At 37.0% G+C, this 7,358-nt stretch overlaps 1 non-coding gene across 1 annotated transcript; it reads left to right on the forward strand.

The window, feature by feature from the left end:
- The first annotated feature begins 1,609 nt into the window (after positions 1–1,609).
- On the forward strand, positions 1,610–1,716 carry LOC112204346 (U6 spliceosomal RNA). The gene has a single exon (XR_002937900.1). It is a non-coding gene; the product is annotated as a U6 spliceosomal RNA (small nuclear RNA).
- The last annotated feature ends 5,642 nt before the right edge of the window (positions 1,717–7,358 follow it).

Here is a 7,358-nt window from a genome sequence, read left to right on the forward strand (position 1 = left end):
CTTTTTTTTTTTTCTTAAGCTCTACTACATTACCCATAAAGAAGGAGCTCTTGTTTGTCTCTCCCTCTCTCTCTCTTTTTTTTTTTTTTTTTTTTTGAGATGGAATTTCACTCTTGTCACCCAGGCTGGAGTACAGTGGCGTGATCTCGGCTCACTGCAATCTCCACCTCCTGGGTTCAAAAGATTCTTCTGCCTCAGCTTCCTGACTAGCTGGGACTATAGGCGCATGCCACCACACTCGGCTAATTTTTGCATTTTTTATTAGAGACAGGGTTTCACCATATTGGCTAGGCTGGTCTCAAACTCCTGACCTCTTGATCTGTCTGCCTCGGCCTCCAAAAGTGCTGGGATTTCAGGCATGAGCCACCACGCCTGGCCTTGTTTGTCTCTACCTTGACGTAATTACTTCTTTCCACCTAAAGGGAATCCTCCTACTTCCTTTGGCCCTGCATACTTTTTATATATAATATTACTAAAATTGTGGGTATTTATCTATGTGTAAATTATAAAATTTAGATTGATAATGTATAATATGTATGTTTATATGTATTTAGACTGAGAGACTAAAGTCTAAGAATATGTGTAAAATAAATCTCTATATAAAATATAGTATATATGTGGATACTGCTAAAAGATCATGTTATACATATGTAATCACTAGTAGATTTGACTCATTGTATGTAATTGAAGATTCTACATCTATATCTGTAAATGAAGTTGGTTTATACAAATCTTTTCTTGTGCTTTTGTTTTCCTATTTGGATATGAAGCTTATACTAATCTCACAAATAAGTTGGCTCTATTTCCTCCCCTTTTAGCTCTAAAATATTTTGTTCAAAAATGGATTCTCTGCTCTTTGAAGTGTTGGCAAAAAATTAGCTATAAAATTAAGTCGGCATTGCATCTAAAACTATATGCTTCCATCATTCAAAATATTGTTTATTTACTCTTTTTCTCTCTGTTCCTTGATAATATTTGTTTGGATTTTATCCAGTTTCTTTGGTTTTTATTATTTATTATTTGGTTTATTATGTTTTTATCTATCCTGTATGTTACAAGCATTTTTTCTAATTTACCATTCAAGCATCAGTTTTGTTTATGTACCATTTCATATAGAAGAGTTTTTATATTTATAACTTTACTTCTATTTGTTTATTTTTAAGTGTTATATATCCTCTGGTGTCACTTGTTTTTATTTTCTAATTTAGCTATTTTGTATATTTAGATATTTAAAAAATTTTTAGTTTATATTGGAAACTGGGAATCTCAATGAATTTTTTTTCAAATGTTTTTCCAGTTGTTCTAACATCAATTATTAAGTTTTTACTTCACTAACTTGAAAATCCAGATTATTATTTCCCAAATTTTATGAACATTTGCCCCTATATCTATTTGAATTCATGGATCTCTCCCACAGCTTATTAATACATTTTATAATGTCTTTTTTAAATGGAAGTAAAAATATGCACTGCTTTATTTTTTTCTTTCTTTAAAATTGTTTGGTCTTTCCTTTCAGACTCACCTTGTAATTATTTCCATATTCTCACCAAATTTTGTTTTAGAACTTAATCCAATTTACATTAAATACATTGATTAAAATAGATATGGAGTGCTTGCTTCGGCAGCACATATACTAAAATTGGAACGATACAGAGAAGATTAGCATGGCCCCTGTGCAAGGATGACACACAAATTCGTGAAGTGTTCCATATTTTTGTGGAAGTCAGTGTGGCGATTCCTCAGGGATCTAGAACTAGAAATACCATTTGACCCAGCCATCCCATTACTGGGTATATACCCAAAGGACTATAAATCATGCTGCTATAAAGACACATGCACACGTATGTTTATTGCGGCATTATTCACAATAGCAAAGACTTGGAACCAACCCAAATGTCCAACAATGATAGACTGGATTAAGAAAATGTGGCACATATACACCATGGAATACTATGCAGCCATAAAAAATGATGAGTTCATGTCCTTTGTAGGGACATGGATGAAATTGGAAATCATCATTCTCAGTAAACTATCGCAAGAACAAAAAACCAAACACCACATATTCTCACTCATAGGTGGGAATTGAACAATGAGAACACATGGACACAGGAAGGGGAACATCACACTCTGGGGACTGTTGTGGGGTGGGGGGAGGCGGGAGGGATAGCATTGGGAGATATACCTAATGCTGGATGACGAGTTAGTGGGTGCAGCACACCAGCATGGCACATGTATACATATGTAACTAACCTGCACAATGTGCACATGTACCCTAAAACTTAAAGTATAATAATAAAAAAATAAAATAAAATAGATATGGAGTAATATTTTTATAGTATTGTTTCCACATTCAAGAAAGCAATATGTCATTTTCTTTCTCTCAATTTTTCTGTTTTGTATTTGTTTAGTGAATTTTTGTTGTTTTCTTCATAAATATCATTTCAGTTTTCTGTTAAATTTATTCATATATATTTTATAGTTTTCCACATACTGGGAATGGAATTGTTTCTGCTTGTTTGCTTTCACTAATTTGTGTGTGTGTTCCAGGTTCTTGTTCTCTTTCAGGAAAATTTGAAACAACTGCAAATAATTGTTGATATTCATTCTCCAGCCTGATTAATTATGTGATGTGAGCTTTTGGCACACATTGCCAAAATTTAGCCATGGCGATGCGTTCATTTTCAGATAGTTTTGTGATTTTAATAAAGATCCCACACAGCTGGGTCTTGGGAACCCTGAGGAGCTTGGCTCTTGGTGAGGAGGGGTTCCCATCTGCTGCAGCTACTCAGTTCAACTGCAGTGCCATGTTCAATTCAAGTGCGTTCCCAGTTCTTGGTCAAATGGCCCCATGTGCCCTCATCTTATCCTAATGGCCCTGTGAGGTTGGAATTACTTTTGTCATTCTGAGGAGAGCGTCCTTTAGTTCAGAAGGTGATATACCTTCTGAACATGGGTCAAGGTGCTCTTTCTGTCACATAACATAATTTGGAATTTCATCCATTGCTTCAAAGAATAGGAAGAAAGCATGAAGAGTATCTTAAGTTTTTTCATGGGGTTAAGCTTTGCTTTATGTGGCTTATTACTACCATGAGAAACTTGGGAATGGGAAATTAAATTTAGCATGTGTTCCTGCAGAAAATATGCACTATAAATATTGCCACTAAACAATGGCATCTAGCTCAAGTTCATTATAAGGAGATCTCTCAGTCACCTTGAACAATTGACATTCTGTTCTCAATTATGCTATTTGCTTATTGAATAAATAGGCATTAAAGTCTGTTGTCTTCAATAAGAACCATTCTTATATTCATAAGTGACAAATTATATTTGTGTATTCTCTTTTTTCTCTGAAGCTAATTGTTGAGTAAATGTGATTTAGGTCTATTTTTTTAGAACATGACTTTTATGTATAATATTTTAATGAGAATCACCAGGGCCTGAGATTTAAGGGCTTGAAAAAACTAATCATTAGTTTAGAAATAGAAAAGCTAAAATGGTGAAGGGTATGAACAGACACTTCTCAAAAGAAGACATTTATGCAGCCAAGAAACATATGAAAAAAAGCTCATCATCACTGGTCATTAGAGAAATGTAAATCAAAACCACAGTGAGATACCATCTCATGTCAGTTAGAATGGCGATCATTAAAAAGTCAGGAAACGACAGATGCTGGAGAGGATGTGGAGAAATAGGAACACTTTTACATTGTTGGTGGGCGTGTAAATTAGTTCATCCATTGTGGAAGACAGTGTGGCAATTCCTCAAGCATCTAGAACCAGAAATACCATTTGACCCAGAAATCTCATTACTGGGTATATACCCAAAGGATTATAAATCATGCTACTATAAAGACACATGCACATGTATGTTTGTTGCAGCACTGTTCACAATAGCAAAGACTTGGAACCAACCCAAATGCCCATGAATGATAGACTGGATAAAGAAAATGTGGCACATATACACCATGGAATACTATGCAGCCATAAAAAAGAATGAGTTCATGTCCTTTGCAGGGACATGGATGAAGCTGGAAACCACCATTCTCAGCAAACTAACACAGGAACAGAGAACCTAATACCATGTGTTCTCACTCTCAAGTGGGAGTGGAACAATGAGAACACAGGGACACAGGGAGGGGAATATCACACACTGGGGCCTGTTAGGGGGTGGGGGGGCTAGGGGAGGGATAGCATTTGGAGAAATACCTAATGTAGATGATGAGTTGATGGGTGCAGCAAAGCACCATGGCACGTGTATACCTATGCTACAACCCTGCATATTCTGCACACATATCCCAGAACTTAAAGTATAATTTTTAAAAATTTAAAGAAAAGAAAAGCTAAAATGACATAAATCCACGAATATAGAAGAAATTGAGTCAGGGTCGGGGGGGTTTAAATCCAAATCTAAAGATATTATTAATGAAATTTTGAAACACTTTAAAAAACATAGAATAGACTTAGCCTATATAATGTATTTTCAGAAGGTTGAGGACAGCTCTCCAGCTTTGAGAAAATAGATCTTATCTACTCAACTATTAATACCTGTTATTTCTGTCAGGTGAGTAAGAAAAAAGCATGCAGTTCACCAAAGGATGCCATGAAATCATACTGATGACACTCATTAAGAAAGATTTCTTTAGTAGAAACAAGTTTTATGCTAACTCATCAAAACCACATTGTCAAGCCTCAAAATATCCTTCATTCTCTTATTCAACAAATATTTATTGAGCAATATTAAGTATAATAGCTTGTGTCCTCCAAAAGATTAGTAAAATGAGATTGGAAGAAAAATTAAATAAATGAAATGTACTTTAGGCAGAAAAAGAAATAATGGGTGGTGATAGGTCTTACATAAGAAGGTGCTATTGCACACAAAGGAAGGGGCAGTTAAACACTGAGGGAGGAGGTGCTATTCAGAGAAGGTATCAGAAACGATGCAACATCACTTATGCTGAGAGAAGACGGAGAAGGAGGAGGGAAGGAAGAAGAGAGAAAGGAAGAAGAAGGAGAAGAAGAGGAGGAGGAAGAGGGAGGGAGGAGGAGAAGGAGGAGGAGGATGAGAAGGAGGCAGAAGGAGAAGGAGAAGGAGAAGGAACAACTAGTAGTTAGCCAGCCAACTGAAAGGCAGTGGGAATGCATTCCCAAAAGGGGAAATCGTCTTAGTGACCGCTGAGAGGTGGGCAAGGGAGAAGCAGAGAAATGTGGGGATTGAAGGTGGGAGGTAAGGGGGTGACAGAGACATAAGACAGGGCCCAGAAAACAGAAATAGGGCTTGTGATGCACTTAGAGGAGACAGGGCTGTGGAGTGTGAGAGGGCTGGGGAGAGAGCTGTAAGACACCGGCTAGGTAAGCAGGCCCAGATCATCCTTATGAACTAGACCTAGGAGTTTGGAACTTTAAATAAGGTATTGCTATGAATAGATGTTGGGCAATGTGGAGAATGAAATGGTAGGTACTGTTAAAGAAATGTGTTAGAGATGGTAAGGAAGTTGTTAAAAGTGGGGCTATTACAGCAGAGTTGCTATTAGGGGAGAGATTGGGCCCAACTCTCAATAGGAAAAGTGGGAATTTACAGACAAGGCACAGATGAGGGTCGGTGAATGGAAAATTACTAAGAGGAAACATCAGGGATAAGATGGGATTCTGGCTAAACTGACCCAACAGGATTCTTGCTGAAGGGAGGCCAGGGTGCACCAACATCACCTGGGGGATGGCGGAGGGTGAGAAACCCCATCAGATATCAAGGATGATCAGATGATCCAGGTAGAGAATTCTGGCTACACTAACAGTATTCTTGCTAGAACTAAACCCTTCAAGGAAGGACACAGGAGCCCAAGGTTTGGCCTAGTCAGAAAGAGAGCTCAGAAGAGTCTGACTAGAGCTTGATCAAGGAGAGACTCTTTGTCGGTATATTTATGCTCAATATCATATTCTTGTTATGGGGGCAGAAAGCATCACCTCTGCAACAAGCATTGACTGCTCTCAATGCACTTTCTCAGTTCACTTGCCTCTTCATTTATTTTGGCAGAAATCCTTTGCAGATAGACCTTGTTTCTTTTTTCCTGAAAATGGCCTTTTTTTTAAAAGGAACGTTTAGTTAGTTTCAATTTATATTGACAAAATTAAGCAGAGTTTTTGCTTTGTTTTGGTTTTCCAATGTTCCACTTTTATTAAGGGATTTCAGTCTCCTTCTTAGCTCTTTGGACTTTAGAGACTCTCAGGTTTTGCCTTCTCATTTCCTACAGAGTAGGGAAGAGATCCCAAATATTGGGAACACAATGGATAGGAATATCTGGTTTCTAAAATAGAGACTATTGGAAAATTGTCAGAAATGCTAGTGGAAAGTTTATGCTGTTCCTGCATTTCATAAACAAACACTTATTAACCATGGTGTGCTACAAGGTGATTGGAGACTTTAAATGTTTGGATTTTTTTTTCATATCCCTAGTCCTTGAGAAATACATAATCTGAGCAACAAGAAAGGTGGAGAGACTAAAACAGATGAGAGGAAAACAGAAAATGTTTCTCTCCATGCAGCCAAAGTAGGGAAGGGTGGTTACAGTGAGGAAGGGGTTGTCCTGTCTTATTTGGCACAAAATCCACATAAAATCCAACTTGGTTTCTTTCAAATATGGCAGAGAATCTTATTTGTTTTTAAGATGCCTCTAAATCAGAATTTAAAATAACTCTGGCTAACAGGGCTAAAGTGTACCTTTGTGCTGTCTGAGAAATGAACAGCTTACACAGCAATCTAAAACTGTAAGCAAGGAAAATGCTTAAGTCTTGAAACTATTTTAGGGCAATTTAGAAAACCACTTTATATGTAAATTTTGTTCCTGAACACTGAATATACTCATAAATTATCCATTTATTAAAGTATTTTCTTCATATAAGACCTTCCCCTTCCTACCCATCAGCATCTTCACAGACTGTGCTTAATGGACTTTAAAGTAATTAACTGAAATATCTTAATATTCTAAAATCAAAAATTTTCCCTTATCACATTGATGGTCTCCAAATTTCACCCTGCAAAGAATTTGCCACAATTGCAAACCTAGTGTTAGAAAGGTAAGACAAGTCAGGTGAATAAGTTTAAAAAAAAGTATTATAGTTCACCAAAGGACGTCACTGTATGCCTCAAAGCATGGGATCAGGGACATACAACTGCAATCAGGCATGGGACAGTCTTTAGAAAAACAAATTCAACACAGCTGGATGCTATGGCACAGCACTTGTAGACCCAGCCATGCAGGAGACTGAGGAGGAAGGACTGCTTGACCCAGGAGTTTCAGTCCAGCCTTAGAAACATAATGAGACTCCATCTCTGTGGGTAAAATAAAAATAAAAGTAAATGCA

The sequence above is a fragment of the Pan troglodytes genome, chromosome 7 (genome assembly GCF_028858775.2).
Source record: "Pan troglodytes isolate AG18354 chromosome 7, NHGRI_mPanTro3-v2.0_pri, whole genome shotgun sequence".
NCBI lineage: Eukaryota > Metazoa > Chordata > Mammalia > Primates > Hominidae > Pan > Pan troglodytes.